Below are 9,805 nucleotides of genomic sequence, written 5' to 3' on the forward strand. Positions count from 1 at the left end.
AGCAAACAGGTTTCGTGAAGAAACGAGTCCAAATTACGTTCCGAAGCATCTAAACCGATATCCAAGTTTTTATTTCAGCAATTTAGCTCCTCTAAGTCAAAGCTTGAAGATTTCATGCAAGGCTATTTCTTCTCTTTTAGGAAAATAGTTATTGAAGTACTTAAATGTAAACAGTCTACTTAATGGAGGACTATTTTGTAAAATAGAGACCTAGGGTTTCCTAGGATATAAAAAGAATGAGAGAAGAGAAGTGGGGCAGCCAGCCAAGGAAAGAAAAACGCCCCCTTCCTCTAAGAAACCCTAAATTATGCATTCTTCCTTCTTTTTGATTAGTTGTTCAACAAACATGCAAGGCTAAACACTTTTTCTTGGTTGCAAGGACACGGAAACCTTTGGATTTCAAGAACTGTGAGATTTATTTTACCTTTTCTTTTCAGTTTATATGATGAATATGTTTGTTCTCCTATGCTTATTTTTCCTATGATTGTTTATTTTAATTGCTAGAGCGGACTCTAAGTTATTATTGTAGACAATCTATTGTTAAGTTTGATATCAAAACCGGAGTTGTGGTATATGAACTTGTGAAGCAACTGAGTTTAATAATTGTGGCGGATCTATGTTATTAATCTTAGGGAGAACATTCAATCAAATCAAACATAGACCGCGGACAGTTATGTTTTCTTGATTAATCAACTTATCTAGTTCTTAAGGCTGCCATTGAATTAAATTACTAGTGCGGACACTGTGGTTGTTTGATGGTTAGGGCTAGTTATACGGCGGATCCGTTAACTAACCAATGTTAAGAAGAGATAAATATTCAGAATATAAATTGATGTTTCGTTTCCATGATCAGTTCTGATTTCTGTAGGTGGATGTGTGCTTGTGACCAAGGTTTGTTCTTTTGATAATTTTCTGATTTTATTAAATTTAGTTTGATAGTTTTCTGTTTTCTTTGGCTTTAGCCTAGATAACGTCCAAACCCCCCCAAATTACATATCATCTAGCATAAAAATCTAACTTGAATCTTCCTCGTGGGATCGACCCCTTGCTTGCTCTATACTATCTTGTGTGTTGTGTTTGAAGCTAGGGTAATTAATTTGTGCGACCGCGACATCGCAACAAATTTTGGCGCCGTTGCCGGGGAAGTAATTTTAGTTGATTCTTGTGCTATTATTTTTATTTACTGTGATTGTTATTTCTTTTTCTGAAAAAAAAAACAGAATTTTTGTTTGCTGCGGTACTGTTCATTACGGCAGCGGTACTGTTCAAAACAGATTTTTTGGTGGAATTAGGTATCAGCCATTTGTTTCCTGAAGGGAAACGTCGTTCTAAACAGGACTAGTGGTAAAACCACTAGCCCCACCCTATTGAGGCCAAATTCCGCTGTTTTCTAGGGTTTTTAGGCAGTTTTTGTTTTCTACCGTAGGATTTTCGTACAATTTGCATTGTTTTCGATCTCTTGTGTGGTTGGTTTATTTTGAGTTTTCTTGATGATTTATGCCAGTAACCCGTTCTACTAATCAAAGTCAAGTGCATTTGGATCTCGAAATAGAAAAAACTTTACACAGGTTACGAAAGGAAGCTCGCCTTAACACCATGGCTGTTGCACGACAACAAACACTCAAGGAGCTTGCTGCTCCTAACGTGGAAAATCAGCCATTGTGCATAAACATCGACAATAATGTAAACTTTGAGCTCAAATCTGGTTTTATACATTTGCTACCAACTTTCAATGGTCTTGCAGGAGAAGATCCTCATACTCATCTCAAGGAATTCCATATGGTTTGCGTTGGCATGAAACCGAATGGAGTTGATGAAGAACAGGTTAAGTTGAAAGCTTTCCCTTTCTCTTTAAAAGGGGCAGCAAAAGCATGGTTTTTCTCTATTCTCCCAGGTTCCATTGGAACTTGGAATGCCATGAAGAAGATTTTCCTTGAAAAGTATTTCCCAGCATCTCGAGTTGCCAACATAAGGAAAGAAATATGTGGGATTCGACAATCTCATGGAGAGACACTTTCCGAGTATTGGGAAAGATTTGAGCAACTGTGCATTCAATGCCCTCATCATCAAATACCCGATCAGCTGCTCATTCAATATTTCTATGAAGGATTGATGCCTAATGACCGTAGTATCATTGATGCTGCAAGTGGAGGGGCATTGGTAGATAAGACACCTGAGGCTGCACGCCAATTGATCTCAAACATGGCAGCCAACTCGAAATAGTTTGGCACTCGTGGAGACTTCGCAAATAAATGAGTAAATGAGGTAAGTATTTCTAACCTTGAAAATAAAGTTAATGATCTTACTTCTCTTGTGCGTTCTTTGGCTTGTGGAAATGTGCAGCAGGTGAAAGTTTGTAGCATATGCTCCTTACAAGGACATGCTTCGGATATGTGCCCAACAATGCAAGAAGACTACATTGAACAAGCTCATGCAATTGATGGAGCATTCAACGGACAACCCCAGCGTAAATATGATCCCTTTTCCAACACGTACAATCCCGGATGGAGAGATCATCCCAACTTACGCTACGACAACCCATCCCAACAAGGCAATCAAGGACGACAGTTCCATCCCCATGGATTTCAGCCCCAACAAAATTATCAAGCAAGACAACCCCCTCCATACACAAACTCCAATGTTATGGGGTCATCATCCAATGATGATCTTCGTGAGATGATGAAAACTTTGGCTTCTAATACTGTTACCTTGCAACAAAATGTCATGTCTTTTCAACAGGAAACAAGGTCAAGTATTCACAACTTGGAGAAGCAAATGGGGCAAGTAGCTTCAAGTGTGGGGAAATTGGAAGCACAAATGAATGGAAAGTTGCCCTCCCAAGCATTGAATCCAATAGAGAATGTTAGTGTGATCATGCTACGAAGTGGGAAAGAACTTGAAGAGAAAAGGTCAAAACAAATTGAGATGGAGGAAGAAGAAGAGATAGAAACCAAATTGAGTACAAAGAACGAACATCCTCCTCCTCTACAAATTGAAACATCGACCAACACTCCAAAGGTAACTCCTCACTCAATTAATTCCAGTTTTAAAACAATTCCACCCTTTCCTGTGAGTTCTTCTAGGTCAAAGAAAGACGACAAAGAAAAAGAGATTTTAGAGGTTTTTAAGAAAGTGGAACTCAACATTCCTTTGCTTGATGCTATCAAGCAAATTCCCAAGTATGCAAAATTCTTGAAGGAGTTGTGTACTACCAAGAGAGCTTTCAAACTGAAAGGTCATGAAACGGTAAGTATGGGTGAAGTTGTATCTGCCGTTGTTCAAAAGAATCTGCCTTTGAAACAAAAAGACCCAGGTGCGTTTACTATCCCATGTGTTATTGGTAATGCTAGTTTTAAAAGAGCTTTATGCGATTTAGGTGCATCCATTAGTGTTATGCCCAAACATGTTTATGATTCTCTTAGTCTTGAGCCTTTGAATAAAACTAGCATTGTAATACAGCTTGCGGATTGTAGTTTTGTTTACTCACTTGGTGTGATAGAAGATGTCCTAGTCAAGATTGATAGTTTGGTTATTCCATGTGATTTTTATATTCTTGATATGGAACATGATTCTTGTGATTCATCAACCAACACTCCTATATTGTTTGGGAGACCATTCTTGAAAACTGCCAACACAAAGATTGATTATGGTAAGGATACCTTGTCTATGGAGGTAGGAGATGAAAAAATTGAATTCAATTTTCATGATGCAATGACATATCCTTATAGCAATGTTTATTCTATCACATGTTATGACCAAATTGATAAGTGTGTGCAGCAAGTTTGTGATTTTGATAGTGAGGATGGACTAAGCGTAGCTTTGAGCTATGACTATGATTTTACCAAGATAGAAGAGATGAACAGGCATATATGTGTTCCCCAAAACATGCATGAACCAGCATTGGCTTTGCAAGCTTTGCAAACTGTTCCCCATGATACAGGAGTCATTTACCCCATTATGGACAGTGAATGGGTGGCGCCTATCCTTTTGGTGCCTAAAAAGAGTGGAATCACGTTGGTGAAAAACAAAAATGATGAGCTCATTCCTACTTGCATCTCGAGTGGATGGAGAATGCGTGTTGATTACAGAAAGCTAAATCTTGCTACACGCAAAGATCATTTTCCATTACCATTCATGGATCAAATGCTTGAACGCCTAGCAGGTAAGTCTTTTTATTGCTTTCTTGATGGATATAGTGGATACAATCAGATTGTTATTAATCCTGAGGATCAAGAAAAGACTACATTTACATGTCCATTTGGTTCATATGCATATAGGAGAATGCCCTTTGGTCTCTGTAATGCACCTGCAACTTTTCAAAGATGCATGATGAGTATTTTTTCTGACTATGTTGAAAGAATAATTGAGGTTTTCATGGTGTATGGTGATTCTTTTGATAAATGTCTAGAAAATTTATCTTTGATCTTGAAAAGGTGCATTGAAACTAACCTTGTCTTAAACTATGAAAAGTGTTATTTTATGGTAGAACAAGGAATAGTTCTTGGGCATGTTGTGTCTTCACGTGTATTAGAGGTTGATAAAGCTAAAATAGATGTTATTTCATCATTGCCTTACCCCTCCTGCGTGAGGGAAATTCGTTCTTTTCTTGGCCATGCAGGTTTCTATCGACGCTTTATTAAAGATTTCTCAAAGATTACAGCACCCTTGTGCAAACTATTAGCCAAAGAAGTGGATTTTGTGTTTGATCATGCATGTAAAGATGCCCATGATGAGCTTAAGAGGCGTGTCACATCTGCCCCTATCATCCAACCACCAAATTGGGATGAGCCTTTTGAGATAATGTGTGATGCAAGTGACTATGTGGTAGGGGCTGTCCTTGGGCAAAGAATAGGGAAGAATTTGCATGTCATCGCCTATGCTTCCTGCATGTTGGACGGTGCACAATGCAATTACCATACAACTGAAAAGGAACTTTTTGCAGTGGTGTTTGCTCTTGAAAAATTTAGGTCATATCTACTTGGTACAAAAGTCATTGTTTTTACTGATCATGCAGCTTTAAGGTATCTTTTGAAGAAAAAGGAGTCCAAACCAAGATTGATTAGGTGGATCTTGCTTTTACAAGAATTTGATCTTGAGATCAAAGACAAAAAAGGTGCCGAAAATCATGTGGTTGATCACTTGAGCCGACTGAGGACTGAGGATATACAAACCGAAACAATAAGAGAGACATTCCCCGATGAGCAGTTGTATGTGTTACATTCCTCTACAAGACCATGGTATGCTGATTTGGTGAACTATTTAGTCACCAAAGAATTCCCTCCAGGTTTGTCTACATCCCAAAAAGACAAGTTACGAGCTGATGCTAAATATTATTTTTGGGATACTCCTTATCTGTGGAAATTTTGTGTGGATCAAGTAGTTAGGAGATGTGTACCACAAGATGAATTTCATTCCATTCTTACCTTTTGTCATTCTCATTCTTGTGGTGGGCATTTTGGAGCAAAAAGAACGGCCCACAAGGTACTTGAAAGTGGTTTTTATTGGCCTTCTATTTTTAAGGATGCATATCATTTTTGCAAATCATGTGAAAAATGCCAAAAAACAGGTAATATCACTCATAAGAATCAAATGCCTTTAACGAATATTCTTGTGAGTGAAATTTTTGATGTTTGGGGTATTGATTTTATGGGTCCATTTCCTTCTTCTTTTGGCAATCTTTATATCCTTCTTGCTGTTGATTATGTGTCCAAATGGATTGAGGCGAAAGCCACACAAACTAACGATGCTAAGGTTGTTTTAGATTTTGTTAGGACTCACATATTTGACAGGTTTGGAATCCCTAAAGCTATCATTAGTGATCGTGGCACTCATTTTTGCAATCGTTCAATGGAAGCATTGTTACGCAAATATCATGTGACTCATCGAACTTCCACAGCATACCATCCTCAAACGAATGGCCAAGCTGAAATTTCAAATCGAGAAATCAAGTCCATTTTGGAGAAGACAGTGCAACCTAACCGGCGAGATTGGAGTCTACGACTTGGTGATACACTTTGGGCTTATCGAACTGCTTACAAATCACCTATAGGAATGTCACCTTATAGGATGATTTATGGAAAAGCATGTCATCTACCGGTGGAGCTTGAACACAAAGCTTTTTGGGCCATTAAAAAATGTAACATGGATTATGATGCTGCTGGGATTGCAAGAAAGTTGCAATTGCAAGAGTTGGAAGAGATTCGAAATGATGCTTACGAGAATGCAAGGATTTATAAAGAAAAGACTAAGAGTCTCCATGACCAAATGATTACAAGAAAAGAGTTTAATGTTGGAGACAAAGTCCTTCTTTATCATTCGCGTTTGAAACTTTTTCCTGGAAAGTTACGCTCTCGTTGGATTGGACCATTTGTTGTTTCTAATGTTTTTTCTTATGGTGCAGTTGAAATTACAAGTTTAGAAACCAACAAAGTACTCAAGGTCAATGGGCATCGCTTGAAACCTTTCTATGAAGGTTGGACGACAGAACTCACCGCTTCTGCGGAGTTAGCTGAACCAATCTATGAAGAATAAGCATGCAATATGTCGAGCCAATGACATAAAACAAAAGCGCTTACTGGGAGGCAACCCAGCACAAAAAAAAAACAGATTTGCTTTCTTTTTCCCTTGTCTTTTATTTTTCGCATTATACTTTATTTTTGTCATTCTCCAATATTCCTTTTCTTTTATTTCAACATTGAGGACAATGTTATGTTTTAATTGTGGGGGTATTGGGAGAATGTTGGTTTTCTAATTTTAGTTTTCTTTGTTATTTTTCAAAATAAAAAAAAATTATGTTTGATCTTTTGAACTCCCATTGGTTTTTGAGAATATGAGTATTATGTATGAGAATTAGTTGAGATAGATGAAGATATAAATCGAATGAAGGAGTGTGCATGCAAGTTTTAAGGTTTAATTGGTTTAGGGATTGACTTTGAGAATATGCCATGTTGACTTTATAGTGTTATACCAATGCAAGCTTTTGAGCCTTCAATATTATATTCTTTGATTGTGCCTTCTTTCAATGATATGTATCTTTAGAACTTGCTTCATATCTTGTTGAGATTACATTCATATTACATACATACATGAAGATGATAAAGGCATTAGGAATTTTAACCACTTGAGCCAAAAAGCCAACCTAAAGCATATTATCCTTAGTAAACCCCTTTTGAGCTTGTTTATCTTTTCTTTGCTTTATCCATGTATAAGCCTTAACTTTATATATGTTTTCCTTTTCCCTTGGCCAAGGATTAGTAGAGCATATACTAGTGATATTTCATGGAATTATGGTTGGAAATTATATGAAAAGAAAGAAGAAGTGATGTTTGATGAAAAGATGGGCAAAGTTGCCAAAGGTAAAAAAAAAAAAAAACAAAAACAGAAAAAAGAAAAAGAAAAGAAAAAGAAAAAGAAAAAGAAAAAAATGTTCCTTTATGTTCTTAAGATTTTATATTGAAAAAGCTTGAAATCAAAAGAAGTTAAGCATTGGTGATTAAAGATAGAAAATTTATGTGCTTTGATGGAATATCTTGTTTGAAATATCATTTTTCAGAATATTCTACTTTCTTTGGTTTGAACCTTTTTCTTTTACTCTCTTTTACCTCACCTTTACCTTATCCCCATTACAACCAGAAAATAAGACCTTTTGATTCATGCATTGTTTGTAATATGTTATTAATGGAGATGAGATTGAAGAGCAAGCTTATAGTAGAACATATTCATTGATTGAATTTGAGAGATTTAAACACATAAGCCCTAAACACGTGAGTGTTGGAGTGTATATCAATGAGAGGACCTATCACTTTGGCATGACATAGATTTCATTTAAATCCCGACGATTAATTAAGTTTTGAAGTTTGCATGTAAATAAATTCATGAAAATTTATACTCTTTATCCTTCTTAATTGTGTTCTTGTTTATAATGCATATATTCTTGGATATTGATGGGAGATTAGAAGATTAGTCATAGTGATTTCATTTAATTTAACTTCAATTTGGTTTTACCTATCCTTTCTCGAGGATGAGCAAGAGGTAAGTGTGGGGGTATTTGATGCAACCATATTATTCAATAGTTTCACCCACATTTAACTAGTGTTTTGCCTATGTTTTATATATAAAATGCCTTGATATTCTTTGTTTTATGTTTTGAAGGCACTTTTGGATGAAAGATGTAAAAAGGAGTAAATTGGAGATAATTGGCAGATTTGACCTTCAGACGATGTTTTGTGCAGAGCGTGAGCTCTAGAGGTTGAAATGAAGTGATTCTAGTGGAATTAAAAAGGTAACATCCATACCTTTCTGGAAATCTAAAGCAAGAAAATAAAATAAGGAAGAGCATGGAAATCGCAGCCTTCAATGTCAAATCTCGCAATCTGCCAGTGTTGACCTTCGGCCATTCCAACTTGAATATCTGGAGCTACAGAAGTCCAATTGATGCAAACTCAATTGTTTTGGATTCATGACTCAAAGTTATATAAACGCTCAAAAGTTCAGCAAAAAACGATGTAATATGAGGGAGATATGATTTTTCAAAGATGACATCTGAATTCTGCCAGCAAACAGGTTTCGTGAAGAAACGAGTCCAAATTACGTTCCGAAGCATCTAAACCGATATCCAAGTTTTTATTTCAGCAATTTAGCTCCTCTAAGTCAAAGCTTGAAGATTTCATGCAAGGCTATTTCTTCTCTTTTAGGAAAATAGTTATTGAAGTACTTAAATGTAAACAGTCTACTTAATGGAGGACTATTTTGTAAAATAGAGACCTAGGGTTTCCTAGGATATAAAAAGAATGAGAGAAGAGAAGTGGGGCAGCCAGCCAAGGAAAGAAAAACACCCCCTTCCTCTAAGAAACCCTAAATTATGCATTCTTCCTTCTTTTTGATTAGTTGTTCAACAAACATGCAAGGCTAAACACTTTTTCTTGGTTGCAAGGACACGGAAACCTTCGGATTTCAAGAACTGTGAGATTTATTTTACCTTTTCTTTTCAGTTTATATGATGAATATGTTTGTTCTCCTATGCTTATTTTTCCTATAATTGTTTATTTTAATTGCTAGAGCGGACTCTAAGTTATTATTGTAGACAATCTATTGTTAAGTTTGATATCAAAACCGGAGTTGTGGTATATGAACTTGTGAAGCAACTGAGTTTAATAATTGTGGTGGATCTATGTTATTAATCTTAGGGAGAACATTCAATCAAATCAAACATAGACTGCGGACAGTTATGTTTTCTTGATTAATCAACTTATCTAGTTCTTAAGGCTGCCATTGAATTAAATTACTAGTGCGGACACTGTGGTTGTTTGATGGTTAGGGCTAGTTATATGGAGGATCCGTTAACTAACCAATGTTAAGAAGAGATAAATATTCAGAATATAAATTGATGTTTCGTTTCCATGATCAGTTCTGATTTCTGTAGATGGATGTGTGCTTGTGACCAAGGTTTGTTCTCTTGATAATTTTCTGATTTTATTAAATTTAGTTTGATAGTTTTCTGTTTTCTTTTGCTTTAGCCTAGATAACGTCCAAACCCCCCCAAATTACATATCATCTAGCATAAAAATCTAACTTGAATCTTCCTCGTGGGATCGACCCCTTGCTTGCTCTATACTATCTTGTGTGTTGTGTTTGAAGCTATGGTAATTAATTTGTGCGACCGCGACATCGCAACATATATTTTAGCGATTCTTATTGTATCATGTAGGTGAATTTTATAAATTAGAATTTTCTCCATGATAAGTGAATGGCCATCCACTTTGGCTGGGAGGAATACTCTTCCCACATCGGTGTTCCCTGGCCCTTC

This window comes from Populus nigra, chromosome 14 (genome assembly GCF_951802175.1).
Source record: "Populus nigra chromosome 14, ddPopNigr1.1, whole genome shotgun sequence".
Classification (NCBI taxonomy): domain Eukaryota; kingdom Viridiplantae; phylum Streptophyta; class Magnoliopsida; order Malpighiales; family Salicaceae; genus Populus; species Populus nigra.